Source organism: Plecotus auritus (assembly GCF_963455305.1).
Source record: "Plecotus auritus genome assembly, chromosome: X".
Lineage (NCBI taxonomy): Eukaryota > Metazoa > Chordata > Mammalia > Chiroptera > Vespertilionidae > Plecotus > Plecotus auritus.
In genome coordinates, this window is record NC_137784.1 from 57,604,347 (window position 1) to 57,624,303 (window position 19,957).

Here is a 19,957-nt window from a genome sequence, read left to right on the forward strand (position 1 = left end):
AGAGGAGGAGACTTTCACAGATGCGTGTAGAAGAACAGAAGGATTAGAGCGGACGGGATGCGGCGAAGGTGGTGAGTGCTGGTCTGTCTCTGGTGACACTACCTGATGCTCGCGGCCGCCTTCATGATGACTGAAGGTTCTCAGTCAGTGGCAGACCCTGCTTCAGCCCAGATCCAGGCCCCAGCAAGCCCAGTGACAGTCCCCAGGCAGGCCCTGGGGGTAAATGTCTGATAAAGGGGTAGGGGGGATGTCTGGTGAAGGTGTTCAGTGGCACAGGGGTGGGGGGAGGGGGATCACTTAAAATGACACAGGAGGATCAGTGGGGGCAATCAAAATGACACAGGAGGATCAGAGGGGACAATCAAAATGACACAGGAGGATCAGAGGGGACAATCAAAATGACACAGCAGAATCAAAAGGGGTTAATAAAATGGTAATCCCCCCTCTGATTCTCCTGTGCCATTTTGATTCCCCCCTCTGATTCCCCCTGTGTCATTTTGAGTGATCCCCCGCCCCCACCTTGATACCCCAATTCCTTTTTTTTTACCCCTACAGTAGAAATGAGCGCAAAAAGAAAAAGCTACTCCATGGAGTACAAGAAAGGAATCGTGGAAGACTCTTGGGGCCAAAATCTTACTGCTTTCTGCAAAGAGAAGATGTTGAGTATCCGATTGGTCCGAAAATGGCGAGCAGAGTATGGTAACCTCATTGAACAAGTGGACAAGGGAAATGCTAAAAAGCGCAAGTGTGGATCAGGTCGGCAACCATTATTTTCCAAGCTGGAAGACCTGATCTGTGAATGGGTTGTTGACAGGAAAGCAAAGGCTTTGGTTGTGAATAGGGCTCAGATTCAAGAATTTGCCCTTGCAATGGCACCACAGTTTGACATAGCCCCCGAAGACTTCAAAGCATCACAACACTGGCTGGATAATTTCCTTCAGCGAAGTGAACTGTCTTTAAGAAGATCTACAACATTGTTTAGGTTGGAAGATACTCAAGTTATTAAGCGAGCACTTGCATTCAAGTCCTTTATTGATGATGCTGACTTCTCTAAATACAATCTTTCCAACATGATTGCTATGGATGAAACTGCAGTGTTTATTGGCCAATCATCTCAAACAACAATTGAACAGCGGGGTGCCTCCTTAGCGTACATTCCCTCCACTGCTTATGAAAGTGCACGTGTTTCCTGTATTTTGGCAATTCGTCTGGATGGCACTAAAATCCCACCTTTAATCATTTCTAAGGGCAAGAAGGAAAAGATTGAACGTGTTTTGGGCGTTTTTATTCCTGAAACTGAAAAAGCCTGGGCCACACAAGCAGTTATAAGGAAGTGGGTCGATTTAATGCTGCCGCTTGTTATGCGAGGGAGCCAAAGAGGTCTGCTAGTCTGGGATGCAGCCAGCACTCACCACGCTAAAGACATGGAGACATTTCTTCACGAAAGAAAAATAGATCAGATAATGATTCCTGCAGGAATGACGGCCTATCTCCAGACTCTTGATATTGCAATAAACAAGCCATTCAAAGACAATTTGCACATGGAAATTAATGACTACATTGAAAATAGAATGGAGAGAAATCAGCGTGGAAACTTTGTGAAACCTAAACTGCAAGAAGTTGTGACTTGGGTGAAGAATTCATGGGAGAAAATCACTGACAGTTGCATTGCAAATGCACTGCGAGCAGGCTACCTTGACAAGAAGTACTCATTTAAAGACAGTGCTATTGCTAAACATGAGAGATTTGGTCCACTGATTCTGAAAGAAATGGAGTCACAAGAAATTCACCAAGAAATTCAGGAATTGGATTGTTATGATGATGTTCCAGAAGACGATGACATGATTGTCATTGAATAAATGAGTAAATTCTTGATACTGTAGGATTCATAGTTTGTCTGGTTTGTGTTGACAACTACTGTACTACCGAACTGTATACAGGTAATAAATTTCCTTTATTTTCATTTAACAATAAATGTGTACCGTATTCTTCTTCGTGGAAAAATAAGACATCCTCTGAAAATAAGACCTAGCGTGTCTTTGGGGGCAAAAATTAATATAAGACACTGTCTTATTTTCGGGGAAACACGGTAGATTTTGAATCTGGATAAGTGGGAGAATCATAGTGCCACTGACAGAGTTGGGGTAAATTAATGGCAAAAACTATTCTGGCTATGGGAAGGTGGTGGGATTGGGTTTTGTTGGGTTTGAAATGACAGTAGTGTACCCGAGTCACCATGTCTAGCAGGCAGCTGGAGATGGAATACAATGTGTAGAAGTGAGGTAAAGGTCAAGGACTAAGATAGTAGGGGGATAAAAAGATCCATTGTGTGTGGGGGGAAGCACCAGAGAAGAAGAAAGAGAATAGTAAAGTGAAATCTCATGGAGCTGTAGGGATGAGATTCAGCCTGAGGAAGATGCTTAAAGGAATACATTTGACATGCTAGCAATATGCTCCTGTGCCTAAACCAGCATCCCTTTCTCCTAGTCAGTAGGGGATACAATGACACCACTTCTTGCCAGACAGCCTATACTCCAAATAGCTGTCAATTAAAAAATATATATATTTTTATTGATTTCAGAGATGAAGGGAAAGGGAGAGAGAGATAGAAACATCAATGATGAGAGAGAAACATTGATTGGCTGCCTCCTGAACAACCCTACTGGGGATCGAGCCTGCAACCCTGGCATGTGCCCTTGACCGGAATCAAACCCAGGACCCTTCAGTCTGCAGGCTGATGCTCTATTCACTGAGCAAAACCAGCTAGGGAAAAGCTGTCAATTTTTAATTATTAATTCAAAGTTTACTTTTTCCTAAAAATTAGGCTTATTCTATCGGGCTAAGCCCAAGGTCAGTGCCCATCTCTCTTACAGCCCCCTGAAGCTTTGCTTTGCCTTCAGTTGTGGAGGTTGTGATGGTGACTATGATGTGGGCCTTGACCAGGAAGAACATTTCTTGTCCTGAATCACCATGGGAATGGAACTCATTACAACCAGAATAACATAGCACTAGTGCTTTGAACCTTAACATGCTTTTATATAATGCTTCTCAACCTTTCCTATATCACCAGTTACTCCATCAAAGAACTTGGGCCTAACCATGATAAAAACAAAAAAGCCCTCTTTTCCCCAGAAAAAAAAATTTCTATTTCCAGGAAATTCAGTTACTATAAATATTATTTATGATACATTTTAAGGATATAAAATTGTGGTAGTATTATTGGGAATAAATTTTATTACCATGGCTTTAAAACACAAACAAAAATAATAACCTCATTGGTTGTTGGACTCAATTGTAAGGAAGTGGCACACCAAAGGTCATTACTTGTATGCAAGGGAATGGGGATTAGGAATATCCAGAGCACGAGTGAGAGGTCTGGGAGATATGGGCTACTGGAGATGATATTACATGTGCAGGTGGACATGATAACAACCTGGTGTCTCATCTAGACTATATCTGTATCCCACCTGTGCTCCTCATCTTTTTTTTTTAATAAATCTTTATTCAGATTATTATTTTTTTAAATTATATTTTATTGATTTTTTACAGAGAGGAAGGGAGAGGGATAGAGAGTTAGAAACATCGATGAGAGAGAAACATCGATCAGCTGCCTCCTGCACACCTTCTACTGGGGATGTGCCCGCAACCAAGGTACGTGCCCTTGACTGGAATCGAACCTGGGACCCTTCAGTCCGCAGGCCGACGCTCTATCCACTGAGCCAAACCGGTTTCGGCTTTATTCAGATTATTACAATTGTTTCTCCTTTTTCCCCCCATAGCTCCCCTCCACCCGGTTCCTACCCCACCTTCTGCCCTTACCTCACCCCACTGTCCTCATCCATGGGTGTATGATTTTTGTCCAGTCTCTTCCTGAACAACCCCATACCCCTTTCCCCCTGAGAATTATCAGTCCACTCCCTTTCTATGCCCCTGATTCTATTATATTCACCAGATTATTCTGTTCCTCAGGTTTTTAATTCACTTGATTTTTAGGTTCACTTGTTGATAGATATGTATTTGTTGTTCATAATTTTTATCTTTACTTTTTTCTTCTTCCTCTTCTTAAAGAATAACTTTCAGCATTTCATATAATACTGGTTTGGTGGTGATGAACTCCTTTAGCATTTTCTTATCTGTGAAGCTCTTTATCTGCCCTTCAATTCTGAATGATAGCTTTGCTGGGTAGAGTAATCTTGGTTGTAGGTTCTTGCTATTCATGACTTTGAAAATTTCTTGCCACTCCCGTCTGGCCTGCATAGTTTCTGTTGAGAAATCAGCTGACAATCGTATGGGTACTCCCTTGTAGGTAACTGTTTTTCTCTTGCTGCTTTTAATATTCTCTCTTTGTCTTTTGCTCTTGGCATTTTAATTATGATGTGTCTTGGTGTGGTCCTCTTTGGATTCCTTTTATTTGGGGTTCTGTGCGCTTCCTGGACTTGTAAGTCTATTTCTTTCACCAGGTGGGGGAAGTTTTCGGTCATTACTTCTTCAAATAGGTTTTCAGTATCTTGCTCTCGCTCTTCTTCTGGCACCCCCATAATTCTGATGTTGGTATGCTTGAAGTCGTCCCAGAGTCTTCTTACACTATCTTCAACTTTTTGGATTTTTTTTTTCTTTTTGCTTTTTCGGTTGAGTGTTTTTTGCTTCTTTGTATTTCAATTCTTTGACTTGATTCTTATGTTCCTTTAGTCTGTTGTTGGCTCTCTGCATAATATTTTTTATTTCAGTCAGTGTATGTTTAATTTCTAGTTGGTCCTTTTTCATATCTTTGAGGGTCTCGTTCTATTTATCGGCCTTTTCTAGGATATTCTTGAAAAGCCTTATAACAGTGGTTTTGAATTCTATATCCAGTCGTTTGTTTTCCTCCATTTCTTTTGTTTGTGATCTGTTTCTTTGACGCCGCATTTTCACTGCTTCCCTGAGTTGGTAAGGTAGATTTGTGTGCTAGGTTTCCAATTTGGCCCAGTGGGTCTGCCTCCCCAGTTAACCTGAGGTGTACACTCTTGGTGCACTCCTTTGTGGACTGTGTGTACAACCTTGTTGTAGTTAAGTCTTGATTGTTGTTGGTATCACTGGGAGGAATTGACCTCCAGGCCAGTTGGCTGTAAGGATCAGCTGTGTCTACCCTGGGAGAAGTTCGGTGTTGGAGACAGCCTTATAGGATTAGACTTGCCAAATTGCAATAGCCTCTGTGCTCAGCTTGGATGGGGTGGAGTCTCAGGGCGGAGCAGACAGTCTTGACTTCCAGTCAGCCTTGCCCTTGCGTGCGTGCGCACCTGCCTACCTCTGCCTTCCCCGGCTCCCGAGACTCCGCCTGAGAGTCCAGATTCTCCCCCGTAAGAGCGCGGGTCCCCAGGGGCTCGCCTGGAACTGGGATTCAGTGCACTCAGAATTGGGGTTCAGTGCAGTCAGGAGCTTCGGACTCCCTTCTGCTAGGTAAAGCCTGTGGCAACCTCCGCAGCCTTTGTGCACACTGGCGCACGTGCCTCCGGAACCCTGCCTGCCGGGGCTCCCCTGGGTCTCCCCCGGGTCTCCGAGTCTCCGGGTGCCTTTCTTTCTACCTGACAGTCCAGACTCCCCCTGTATGAGCCTGGGTTCACGGGGTTTCACCCAGGACTGGGGTTCAGTGCAGTCAGAACTGGGGTTCAGTGTGGTCGGGGGCTTCCTTCCTCCTTCTGCCAGGGAAAGTCAGCCAGACTCTCAGCCATCCTTCCCTCTGCGCGCACAAAGGCCCTTCCCTCTGCACGCACAAAGACCCTTTGCCGTACCTCCAATTCTCTGTGAGCTTTTCTCTTTCCTTCTAGTTGTAGAATTTTCACTCAGCCAGGTTTCCTGTGGTTCTGGATGGTGTCCGTTCTGTCTTTTAGTTGTAGTTTTGAAATTGTTGTGCGAGGCAGCAGTTTAGGTGCTTACCTATGCCACCATCTTGGTTTCTCCTGTGCTCCTCATCTTGAACACAGGGTTGAGACTTAAAAACTGCTTCATGGTGAGAGCATATACCAGTGTCAAGAACTGTTTGAATGAATGAGTGAATGAATGAATAGGGCATAGAAATAGTTTTATTATTTAGATATTTTAATGGTATTTTAACTATTGGTATAGAAAAAGTTTATTAAGCAAAATAATTAGGTAAACCCAAGAAATGTTAGCTTATTTGAGCATCAAATAAAGCAAAGAATATGCCCAATATTAACTAGTCTTATTTCGGTAGCTAAAGTACTCTGAGGCTTTATGAACAAATATATATACCCTTTCAGTGTATTGTGTATTCAGTAAGGTTCCTATATTGGCCAATCCACAGTAATTTGTGTGTGTATTGTGTGTGTGCATGTGCATATGCACACATGCACATGTTCTACTAGGAGCTGAGCATTATTCTAGGCCCTGGGGAAAGTTGAGTACAAAAAGAGAATAAGGTCTGGTGACTGCTCAAGGAGTTGAAAATCTAAATATAGAGAGAAAGATATAATAACAGGAATGGCAGAGGAATAAAGCCAAACGTAACTGTGTGGTATTGGCTAGAGTACAATAAAATGCCCTCACATGTGTGGGGCACTAGACAAGTGAGGTGATTTGTCCCAGATCATAGCAGTAAAATGACAGATATGAACTTTAACCCATGGCTTTGGACTTTCAACCCAGTGGGCTTTCTATTACACCATAAAGCAATAAGCCTAGTGATTAAAGAGTGAGATTTCTGGAATCATAGAGAATGAGCCCCAAATCTTTACTCCACCATTTTCTAGCTGTGTGACATTAGGCAAGTTATTTAACTGTTCTGTGCCTTGGTTTACTTGGTAGTAAAATAGGGACAGTAATAGAATGTACCTTATAGAGTTATTGTGACAATAAGCAAGTTAATTCATGAAAAGCACTTAAGAGCAGTGACTGGTCCATAACAAATGTTCAGCAAATGTTATTATTAAATGCCAGAAACAGGAGCTTTGCATGCAATGGATAGTAGCAAAACTGGATTTCTTTACAAATGCCCATTCAGACTGAATGAGGGTGAGTTCCAAAGAGCTTCCTTTGTATCCAAAAACCTTAAAGGCAGAGAGATCAAGAAGAGAAGGATCCAAATGAAAGAGACGAAGAAAAATGGGAGAGGAGAAGGGAATGATAAATGAGGCAGGGGGACAGAGGCGATAGAAAGGAGAGGAAATAAAAATGGGGAGGCAGTAAATTGATGAGGAAAGGAAGGAGGTACAGAGGAGGTAGCAGAAGAGACAAGGGTAGGGTAGCCAACACTTCACTAGGGGTCTCCTTATAGGCCAAGGTTTTCCTTCAGGGCATGGTTTCAGGGTTTTTGGGGAAGGGCCCTTGCCAAGACTAATACCTTCTCCACATCACAGCTGATCCTCACATTCCTACTATTAGAGAGGATTCCTCCATGATAAATATATGTGCAGGGCCAACCCTACTTATACTAATATATCTCTGTTAATCAAATGAATATTTTGGAAAAAAGCTTTTTTACATCAATTTTTTTTTCTTAAGCCAAGGGTGAGGATGGAATAAGGGAGAGTTTAGGGATATTGCTTGCCCTGTATTGCTGCTGGCAAGTACTAAGATGACCTTGAAAATGGATTTTACTGGAGGATTAGTAAGTGCTGCCTTGGCTTAATCTTTATACCAGTCTAAGAAACTGCTCTCTCTCTTTTCCCTCACCATTAAACTTCTTAACACCTCACTTTTCTTCACCACCTAGACCTTTTTATTTCTCAAACACTTCAACCTACTGCAGTTTGGTTTCTTCCTCATACTTCCATTGAACTGTTTTTCAGAAGAAGGATGGCAAACAGTTTTAAACTTGGCAACTCTGATTTATTGGTAGTAGCTGCTTGGAGTATCTGTTGACAAGGATTCTGAGGCTTATCTAGGTTCAGCAAGAATGTGCCATGATCAGTTTGTCATGTAGTCCATGGGAGTACATTGTGGCGGGGTGGGACCTAGGGGGGGATGTAGTCCTATGTGTTATTCCTGCATTAGGAAACCAAGAGTGATGTCCTAATTGCCCAACCTAATACCCTCTTTTCAGTTATCACTCATCCCATTTGAGCTGTCGCCAGCACATGCCATCAACTGCCCCCTAATTTGGGGCACTATCTTCTTTCTCATAACCACTCCTCTTCTTATTCCTTCTCAGTCTCCTTCCCAGGATCCTCTTCCTTCATCTACCTCTTAAATATGGGTGCCTCCAGGTTGTACTCTCAGCTCTCTGTCCCTCTCTCTCTCTCTCTCTCTCTCTCTCTCTCTCTCTGTCTGTCTCTCTCTGAAATAGTTCATACTTTGCTGTTGTTTTAATCACTTCTATTCAGAGATCCCACATCTCTGGGTCCAGTGTTTATCACCAGCCTCTAACTTATTTATATAAAAATATTTTTATTGATTTCAGAGAGGAAGGGAGAGGGAAAGATAGAAACATCAATGATGAGAGAGAACAATTGATTGGCTGCCTCCTGCACACCCCCTACTGGGGATTGAGCCCATAACCTGGGCTCAAACCATGACCTCCTGGTTCATAGGTCAATGCTCAGCCACTGAGCAGCACTAGCTGGACATGACTTGCATTTTTTATTGTCTGCTGGACATTTCTATGTGGAAAACATGAATTATTGGCACTTGATGTTTATTGTAGACCTAATTTAGTATAATTCTTTTCGAAAAGAATGTTCATCTTCTCTTTGTGTTCACTCAGCACCATAAATGAGTCCCATCATACAGTAAGCTCCTCAGCAAAGATTTGAACTTATGACTGGATGGGTAAGTGGATTGCATGCTTTCAAAATAATGGAAATGATATAGGATTAGGGGATCTCTATGACTGTGAGATGTTCCTATTGCTTGTGGAGTAATAATATATTTTTCTTACCATTTGTCAGATGAAGAAAAATATTGATAGCTCAAAGATGGCGGTAGATTAGGTGGAAGCTACACTCACCTCCTCCCAGGACCAAACTGGAATTACACTAAAGTATAGAAAAATCATCCTGAATAACTGACTGATGAGTAGCTTGAGAGAAGCCTTATAAGCAAGGACTTATAGAGGAGGCCACATCAAGACTAGTAGGAAGTGTGGAGGTGCGTGAGGGCTGGCTGGGCTCCCACAGGTGGCAGCTGAAATTTCAGAGGTATATCACAACTGTGGGGGATTCCCCCTGGGAAATCTGGAGTCTAAATCCAAAGCTTGGCTCACCAGCTCAGAGTACCAGAACTGAGAAAGGTGCCCACATGACATCTGGCTGTGAAAGGCAGTGGGGTTTCTATATGCCAGGGGGAGATGGCTAGAAATCCAAGAACCCTCTTAAAGGACCAACACAAAATTTTGTTTGCAGCCACTCATCCTGGGCTCTAGCAGAGGCAGGGCAGAGTGTACTAAAGTTGTGTGAAGAGAGCCTGGGTTGGTAGCTCTGGGGAGAGAGCTGGGAGGTTAGCCACCAGGATCCCTGTGCTGAGTCATTCCCCCATACTACAGAAGCCATCATTCTCAAGCAAAGTATTCCTTCATGCAGCATCAGCCTGGTGGGGAACAATAGTTCCTCCACCCATTGGAATCCTTCTTATCTCACACTGTGGAGCATAAGCCCAGCTGAGGAGTATAGGTTGAGGCACTTTAAGTTACTGAATCTAACAGACAGCCTGCAGGCAGAGGTGGATCTCTGGGTACCTTGAGACTTTTGCTTTTGCTGACCTGCCCTTGGGCCTGGTGCTAGTAAAAGCAGACCTTGTTGCATAGCTTTGTCCTTTCCACACACACCCATGTCCAGTACAGGGAGCGACAAGCTGTAGATCATGAATAGCTCCAATCAATTTGCACAGAGTCAGTCACAGAGAGCGTCTGACCTTGGCCTGCACCCTAGTTCCTTCGAAGAGATCCAAAAGCAATATACCCAGGGGCCAGTTCCAGACAATGACAGAGCAGGATCCAATAAGCTTTATAAATAGCATATTCACAGGGAGATCTCATCAAGCACCAAACTCTGCTGAGGCGAATTCTGTTTTGTGTGATCATTACCTGCACAGCAGCTTGCACACTGTGTTGGGGTTGAGCCACACTGTCAGACAGCCTGAGGGTAGAGCCCATGCACGAATGGGCCAATAGCAATCAAGACGCAATTACAACAGGAGGGCCCACATAACATGCTAAGGGGCATTTTTAGAACACCTAGCTCAGGTGATCAGAGAGAGGGAGCCACTGGGTCCTGCAGGTCACATACTACATAAGGCCACCTTACCAAGACTTAGAGTCATAGCAGATCTACCTAATACAAAGGAACAAACACAAAGAGGCAGCCAAAATGGGGAGATAAAGACACAGGCCCCAAATGAAGGAACAAGAGAATTATCCAGAAAAAGAGCTAAATGAAATGGAGATAGCAATTTATCAGATATAGAGATCAGAATAAGGATGCTTAACAGCATGAAAAAGGACATAGAAAGCATAAAAAGGAAGAGTCAGAAATGAAGAATGCCAGCCCTAGCCGGTTTGGTTCAGTGGGTAGAGCATTGGCCTGAAGACCAAAGGGTCCTGGATCTGATTCCAGTCAAGGGCACATACCTTGGTCGCAGACTTCTCCTTAACCCCGGGTCCTGGTCAGGGCTTGTACAGGAGGCAACCAATTGGTGTGTTTCTCTCACATTGATGTTTCTCTTTGTCTTTCCATCTCTCTTGTACTCTCCCTAAAAATCAATGGAAAAATATCCTCAAATGAGGATTAACAACAACAACAAAAAAATGCCATGTGTGAAACAAAGACTATCCTAGAAGGAGTAAACAGTAGGTGGGTGTGATGAATCGAATCAGGGATTTGGAAGATAAGGTAGAATAAAACACCCAATCAGAGCAGCTGAGAGAAAAAAGAATTTAAAAAAACAAGGACAATTGACCTTCGGGACAATGTGAAGTATAACAACATCCATGTCATGGAGGTACCAGAAGAAGAAAAGAGAGAGAAAGGGATCAAGAACCAATTTGAAGAAATAATGATTGAAAACTTCCCTAACTTGGTGAAGAAAAAAGACATATAAGTCAAGAAAGTGCAGCCGAAACCGGTTTGGCTCAGCGGATAGAGCGTCGGCCTGCGGACTGAAGGGTCCCGGGTTCGATTCCGGTCAAGGGCATGTACCTTGGTTGCGGGCACATCTCCAGTGGGAGGTGTGCAGGAGGCAGCTGATCGATGTTTCTCTCTCATCGATGTTTCTAACTTTCTATCTTTCTGCCTTCCTCTCTGTAGAAAATCAATAAAATATATTTAAAAAAAAAAAAAAAAAGAAAGTGCAGAGAGTCCCAAACAAGGTGAACTTAGAGGCCCACAACAAGACACATCATAATTAAAATGGCAAAAGTTAAGGACAAAGAGGGAATCTTAAAAGCCACAAGAGAAAGGCAGTAAGTTACCTACAAGGGAGATCCTATAAGACTACCAGCTGATTTCTCAACAGAAGCACTTCAGGCCAGAGGGGATTGGTATGAAATATTCAAAGGGATGAAAAGCAAGGACATACAACCAAGGCTACTTTACTCAGCAAGGCTATCATTTAAAATTGAAGGAGAAATAAAGAGCTTCCCAGATAAGAAAAAGCTAAAGGAGTTTGTTACCAAATCAATGTTACAAAAAATGTTAAAGCATTTTCCAGAAGGAGGAGGAGGAGGAGGAGGAGGAGGAGGAGGAGGAGGAGGAGAACACAGAAACATAGTTAAAAAAAGAAAATGGCAATAAATACATACCTATCAATAATCAGTTTAAATGTAAATGCCTTAAATGTTCCAAAGACATAAGGTAGCTGAATGGGTAAGAAAACAAGACCCATGTATATGCTGTTTTCAAAAAACCTACCTCAGAACAAAAGATACACACAGTCTAAAAAGGGATGGAAACAGATATTTCATGCAAATGGAAAGGAAAAAAAAGTTAAGGTAGCAATACATATATCTGACAAAATAGACTTTAAAACACATGCTACAGTAAGAGACAAATAAGGACATTACATAATGATAAAGGGTGCAATCCAACAAGGGCACATACCCTTGTTAACATTTATGCACTCAACACAGGAGCACCTAAATATGTAAAGCGAATCTTTTTTTTTTTGTTGTTTATTTTTTATTTTTTATTTTTTTAAATAAATCTTTATTCAGGTTATTACAATTGTTTCTCCTCTTTCCCCCCATAGCTCCCCTCCACCCGGTTCCCACCCCACCTTCTGCCCTTACCTCCCCCCCACTGTCCTCATACATGGGTGTATGATTTTTGTCCAGTCTCTTCCTGAACAACCCCATACCCCTTTCCCCCTGAGAATTATCAGTCCACTCCCTTTCTATGCCCCTGATTCTATTATATTCACCAGATTATTCTGTTCCTCAGGTTTTTAATTCACTTGATTTTTAGGTTCACTTGTTGATAGATATGTATTTGTTGTTCATAATTTTTATCTTTACTTTTTTCTTCTTCCTCTTCTTTAAGAATACCTTTCAGCATTTCATATAATACTGGTTTGGTGGTGATGAACTCCTTCAGCTTTTTCTTATCTGTGAAGCTCTTTATCTGCCCTTCAATTCTGAATGATAGCTTTGCTGGGTAGAGTAATCTTGGTTGTAGGTTCTTGCTTTTCATCACTTTGAATATTTCTTGCCACTCCCGTCTGGCCTGCATAGTTTCTGTTGAGAAATCAGCTGACAATCGTATGGGTACTCCCTTGTAGGTAACTAACTGTTTTTCTCTTGCTGCTTTTAATATTCTCTCTTTGTCTTTTGCTCTTGGCATTTTAATTATGATGTGTCTTGGTGTGGTCCTCTTTGGATTCCTTTTGTTTGGGGTTCTGTGCGCTTCCTGGACTTGTAAGTCTATTTCTTTCACCAGGTGGGGGAAGTTTTCTGTCATTATTTCTTCAAATAGGTTTTCAGTATCTTGCTCTCTCTCTTCTTCTGGCACCCCCATAATTCTGATGTTGGTACGCTTGAAGTTGTCCCAGAGTCTTCCTACACTATCTTCAACTTTTTGGATTTTTTTTTTCTTTTTGCTTTTTCGGTTGAGTGTTTTTTGCTTCTTTGTATTTCAATTCTTTGACTTGATTCTTGTGTTCCTTTAGTCTGTTGTTGGGTCTCTGTATAATATTTTTTATTTCAGTCAGTGTATGTTTAATTTCTAGTTGGTCCTTTTTCATATCTTCGAGGGTCTCGTTCTATTTATCGGCCTTTTCTAGGATATTCTTGAAAAGCCTTATAACCGTGGTTTTGAATTCTATATCCAGTCGTTTGTTTTCCTCCATTTCTTTCGTTTGTGATCTGTTTCTTTGATGCCGCATTTTCACTGCTTCCCTGAGTTGGTAGGGTAGATTTGTGTGCTAGGTTTCCTATATGGCCCAGTGGGTCGGCCTCCCCAGTTAACCTGAGGTGAACACTCTTGGTGCACCCCTTTGTGGACTGTGTGTACAGCCTTGTTGTAATTAAGTCTTGATTGTTGTTGGTATCACTGGGAAGAATTGACCTCCAGGCCAGTTGGCTGTAAGGATCAGCTGTGTCTACGCTGGGAGAAGTTTGGTGCTGGAGACAGCCTTATAGGATTAGACTTGCCAAATTGCAATAGCCTCTGTGCTCAGCTTGGATGGGGTGGAGTCTCAGGGCGGAGCAGACAGTCTTGACTTCCAGTCAGCCTTGCCCTTGCGCGCGTGTGCACCTGCCTACCTCTGCCTTCCCCGGCTCCCAAGTCTCCACCCGAGAGTCCAGATTCCCCCCACAAGAGCATGGGTCCCCAGGGGCTTGCCTGGGACTGTGGTTCAGTGCAGTCAGAACTGGGGCTCAGTGCAGTCAGGAGCTTCTGACTCCCTTCCACTAGGGAAAGCCTGTGGCAACCTCCGCAGCCTTTGTGCGCACTGGCATGCGCGCGCCTGCAGACCTCTGCCTTCCTCGGCTTCCAAGTCTCTGCCCGAGAGTCCAGATTCCCCCCCGTAAGAGCACGGGTCCCCAGTGGCTCGCCTGGAACTGGGGTTCAGTGCTGTCAGAATTGGTGTTCAGTGCAGTCAGGAGCTTCGGACTCCCTTCTGCTAGGGAAAGCCTGTGGCAACCTCCGCAGCCTTTGTTCACACTGGCGCGCACGCCTCCAGAACCCTGCCTGCTTGGGCTCCCCTGGGTCTCCGAGTCTCTGGGTGCCTTTCTCTCTACCTGACAGTCCAGACTCCCCCTGTATGAGCCTGGGTCCATGGGGTTTCGCCCGGGACTGGGGTTCAGTGCAGTCAGAACTGGGGTTCAGTGCGGTCAGGGGCTTCCTTCCCCCTTCCGCCAGAGAAAGTCAGCCAGGCTCTCAGCTGCCCTTCCTCTCTGCGTGCACAAAGACCCTTTGCCATACCTCCAATTCTCTGTGAGCTTTTCTCTTTCCTTCTAGTTGTAGAATTTTCACTCAGCCAGCTTTTCTGTGGTTCTGGATGGTGTCTGTCCCGTCTTTTAGTTGTTGTTTTGAAATTGTTGTGCGAGGCAGCAGTTTAGGTGCTTACCTATGCCGCCATCTTGGTTTCTCCTCGTAAAGCAAATCTTGATAGACCAAAAGGGAGACAAAGATAGCAACACAGTTATAGTAGGGGATTTTAACATCCAATTGACATCAATGGATAGAACTTCCAGACTAAATCAACAAGGAGACAGCAACCTTAAATGACACACTAGCTCAAATGGTTTTAATTGATACCTGCAGATCATCTCACCCCAAAGCTGCAGAATATACATTCTTTTCAAGTGCCCATGGAATGTTTTCTAGGATAGGCCACATGTTAAGACACAATACATGTATCAATACACTTAAGAAGACTGAAATTATATCAAGCATTTTCTCTGAACATAATGCTATAAAATAGAAATCAATCACAAGAAGAAAACTGAAAAACACAAAAAGACATGGAGACTAAATAACACGTTACTAAACAATGAATGGGTTAACAATAAGGTCAAGGAAGAAATCAAAAGATACCTTGAGACAAATGAAAATGAGAACAAAACAACCCATAATCTCAGGGAAAGCAGCCCTAAGAGGGAACTTCATAGCATTTCAGGCCTATCTAAAAACAAAGCAAAACAACAAACAAATAAAAAAAACCCCACAAAAACACAAACAAAACAAAACAAAGAAAACACAAGAAAAAGCTCAAATAAACAATGTAACTTTACACTTAAAGTAACTTGAAAAAAAAACAACACAACAACACACAAAGCCCAGAGTGAGTAGAAGGAAGGAACTAATAAAGATCAGAGTAGAAATAAATGAAATAGAGTCTAAAAAACAATACAAAAGGTCAGTGCAACCAAGAGCTGGCTCCTTGAAAATATAAACAAGGTTGACACTCCTTTAACCATATTCATCACGAAAAAAAAGGACCCAAAAGAATCAAATCAAAAATGAGAGAGGAGAAGTAACAACTGACACCAATGAAACACAAAGGATTGTAAGAAAATATTATAAACAACCATATGCCAAAAAATTGGACAATCTGGATGAAAAGGATAAATTCCTAAAAATATACCATCTTCCAAAACTAAATCAGGAAGAACCAGAGAATCTGAATAGACACATCACAACTGGTGAAATTGAAGTAGTAATAAAATAATTCCCAAAATACAATAGTTCTGGACCAGCTGGATTTACAGGTGAATTTTACCAAACATTCAAAGAAGAAGTTATATCTATCCTTTTCAAACTATTTCAAAAAACTCAAGAGGAGGGAAGACTCCCAAACTCATTTTACTAGGCCAGCATTATCCTAACTCCAAAACCAGATAAAAACATGACAAAGAACGAAAATTATAGACCAATATCCCTGATGAACATAGATGCTAAAATCATCAACAAAATGTTAGCAAACGAAGTCCAACAATACTAATGATCAAGTGGGATTTATTCCAAGGATGCAAGGTTGGTACAATATCCACAAAACAACAAATGTGATATGCCATATAAACAAAATAAAGGATAAGAACCACATGAATCATATCAATAGATGCAGGAAAAAACATTTGATAAAATCCAGCACTCATCTATATATATATAAAAGCCCAGCGACTGAATGGTGGAACAACCAGAACGACTGATCGACTAGCTGCTATGACTTGCACTGACCACCAGGGGTAGACGCTCAATGCAGGAGCTTCCCCTTGGTGGTCAGTGTGCTCCTACAGCAGGAGCAGCCTCTCAGAGGGTGGGTCCACAGCTGTTTGGCTGACCAGGATGAGATGTGCTCCCACAGCGGGCTGATCCTTGCAGGTCATGACCCCACCAGTGCATGAATCCCATGCATCAGGCCTCTAGTTTATGATAAAAACTCTCAGCAAAGTGAGAATAGAGGGAATATTCCTCAATGTAATAAAGGCCATATATGACAAACCCACACCCATCATCATACTCAGTGGGCGAAAACTAGAAGACTTCCCCTTAAGATCAAGAACAAGACAGGGATGTCTGCTTTCACCACTCTTATTCAACATAGTACTGGAAGTCCTAGCCACAGCAATCAGACAAGATGAAGAAATAAAAGGCATCCAAATTGGAAAGGAAGAAGTAAAACTGTCATTATTTGAAAATGACCTGATACTGTATATAGAGAACTCGAAAGAGTCCACCAAAAAACTACTAGACCTGATCGATGAATTCAGTAAAATAGATTATAAAATAAATATTTGGAAATCAGTTGCATTTTCATACACCAACAATGAATTATCAGAAAGGGAAATTATAAAGCAATCGCATTCATGATTTCTTCAAGAAGAATAAAATACCTAGGAATAAATTTTTTAGGGTATACATTTTTTTTTATTTTTCAATTACAGTTTACATTAAATATTTCTCTATATTAGTTTCAGATGTAGAACAAAGTGTTTAGACAATCATGTACTTCACAAAGTGGTCCCCCAATGTTTTAAGAACACATCTGGCCCCAAACAGTTATCACAATATTGACTATATTTAGGGCATACATTTCTGTATTGTAACAGACTACACTGTTACCTACAATATTTTGTTAACTAATTACAGTCATGTCCTTGAAATAAATTTAACCAAGGATGTAAAGACATGTATTCAGAAAATTATAAGACACTGAAGAAAGAAATGGAAGAAGATACAAATAAGTGGAAGCATATACTGTGTTCATGGATAAGAATTAACATAATTAAAATGTTCATACTACCCAAAGCAATCTACAAATTCAAAGCAATTCCTACCAAGATACTAATGGGTATTTCATAGAACTAGAACAAATATTCCAAAAACTTATATGGAACTACAAAAGACCTTGAATAGTGACAGCAATCTTGAACAAAAAGAACAAAGTTGGAAAAACCACACTACTTTATATCAAACTGTACTACAAGGCTACAGTAATCAAAACAGCATGGTACTGGCAAAAAATCAGACATATGGATCAACGTAACAGAATAAAGGGGCCAGAAATAAACCCATACCTTTATAGTCAATTAATATTCAACAAAAGAGGCAAAAACATACAATGGGCTAAAGATAGTCTGTTCAATAAATGGTAATGAGAAAATTGGACAGATATGTGCAAAAAAAGGAAACTAGACCACTTTCTTACACTGCACACAAGAATAAACTAAAAAAGATTGAAAATTTAAATATTAGATTTGAAACCATAAAAATCCTAGATGAAAACATAGGCAGTAAAATACTCGACTTTCTCATAGCAATTATTTTTTTCTGATATATTTCCTCAGGCAAGAGAAACAAAAGAAAGAATAAACAATTGGGACTACATCAAACTAAAAAGTTGTTGCACAGCAAAGGAAACTATCAACAAAATAAAAAAGACAACCCACTGAATGGGAGAACATATTTGCCGATATATGTGATAAGGTGTTAATATCCAAAATTTATAAAGAACTTATAAAACTCAACACCAGAAAACAATCCAATGGGCAAAGGATCTGAATAGACACTTCTCCAAAGAGGGCATACAGATGGCTAATAGACATATGAAAAGATGCTTCGTGTCACTAATCATCAGAGAAATGCAAATTAAAACCACAATGAAATATCAACTCACACCTGTCAGAATGGTTATCATCAATAAATCAACAAACAACAAGTGTTGGTGAGGATGTGGAGAAAAGGGAACCCTTGTGCACTGTTGGTAGGAATGCAGATTGGTGTAGCCCCTGGGCAAAGTGATATGGAGTTACCTCAAAAAATTAAAAATGGAACTGCCCTATGACCCACCAATTCCACTTGTGGGATTTATCCAAAGAAACCCAAAACACTAATTCAAAAAAACAAATGCAACCTTATGTTCATTGCAATATTATTTACAACTAGTGGCCCGGTGCACAAAATTCGTGCACATTAAAAGGGAGTTAATTAGAGGAAATATTATTGCTATTCACGTCCCCTGGCCCAGCGCTGGGTGGGGAGGCAGACTCACGTCCTAGGCCAGCGCAAGTCCCTGCCCACTGACGCTGCAAGTCCCCACCCACCCGCGCCTGCCTCACATGCAGCTTTCTGCTGTTCAGTCTTTACAGTGTCATGGCATGATGACCATTTGCATATTAGCCTTTTATTATTATGATGATATCTGGCGCAACTTTTTGATTATTATGTGTGATAAATTCCTGGAAATGTAATCATCCAGCCCAGGAGCCTGAATATTTGCTACATCCTGTCAAACTGTCTCCAGAAATGCCCTCCCCTGTACTCTGGAGCAGTGCTATCAGGTGTCTGTTCCATCACACCCTCTCCAGTACTAAATATTGTGATTTTTTAAATGTTCCAGGTATCTTCCCTTTGAAATTACATGATTACCTTTGAAGTTAACTTTTCTCATGTATATTAGTTACTTCTTTAGTTCAAGGTCTTTGCTCAGACATATTCTTCTTTGATTAAAATTATTTCATTTGAGTTCATGGGAAACAATAGCAGCTTCCATGGAGGAAGGTGGGGGGCTAGAGGGGGAGAGTGGTGCTGGACCAGATGTGGTTGGCAATGGCTCCTGCTAAAGGTTAGATCAGAGGTGAGGGGGTTAAGGGAGGTGTTAGGATCTGAGACTGAAATGTTAGGGTGAGGGCGCACAGTCAAAGGTCACCATTTGGGAGGTTGGGCCCCTGGGGTCTGGTGGGGAGGATGAGGGTCAGACCTGGGATTGGTGAGGGATGCAGGAGGGGAGTGGTCTAGCTAGGAAGGACAGTGGGTCTGGGCGGCTCCCTGGATTCAGGCACCCAGCACATGTCGCCAGCATCAGGGCCAGTGCAGTGTCCAAGCCCTGCGACAGCCAGATGGACCTGCAGCTTCAGCTCCGGCCATGCTGCAGGGGCTGCGGGGAGTTGCGTGGCCCCCAAGCCTGTACCTCCTCACCTCTGAGCTGGGCACACACCCCTCTTCAGGGAAACCGCCTGAGTGGCCCCTCTAGGTGACGTCTCCTGGTGACGCCATCAGTGGGCACGCGCCCACAGCCTGATGTTGCACGGGCTGGGGAGACTTTATGGGAGTAGGTCCTCTGTCTCCTAACCCCACCACCGCAGGCCTGGAGCTCTCATCCCTGCACATGTGGTCATCTGTAGCCGGCACCCAGAGGCTGGAGTGGAGGCAGGGGGTTCCCATGGCGTCGGAAACCGCTCGTCCCAAGGGTCCCATGGTCTCAGTGTTGCCACATGACTGCATGGCCTCAGTGTTATGCCACTACTTTCTGAGTCCAGTTTTGCATCTTACACTCTGAAATTAACAGCAAGAACAGCTTTCCTCTTTGCCCTCCTGGGACTCTCAGTTCTGTTGCATATGCTCCTTTCAAAGGACGGTTTCTAGTTCTTGGCCATGTGGGGTGTTGCTGACTTTTCATTCTAGGTTTGCACGTGGGGCATCCTGAATTCTGTGAGGATGGTGACTCTGTCTGTTCTACAGCAAACCTGTGGGCAAATAAATATGATCCCCATTTTACATCTACTCTCAGACTGTAGTAACATTTCCCCAAG

At 42.4% G+C, this 19,957-nt stretch overlaps 1 protein-coding gene across 2 annotated transcripts in view; it reads right to left on the reverse strand.

The window, feature by feature from the left end:
• The window catches only part of HDAC8 (histone deacetylase 8), a 451,824-nt gene that overhangs the window by 39,373 nt on the left and 392,494 nt on the right, over positions 1 to 19,957 (reverse strand). Inside the window, exon 8 of one of the 2 annotated variants that reach the window (XR_013959790.1) lies at positions 14,346 to 14,527. The exons of the other annotated variant lie outside the window; for it this stretch is intronic. The gene's annotated coding sequence lies outside the window, so the exon portion shown is untranslated. The remainder of the gene's footprint in view (positions 1 to 14,345; positions 14,528 to 19,957) is intronic. 2 annotated transcript variants of the gene reach the window in all.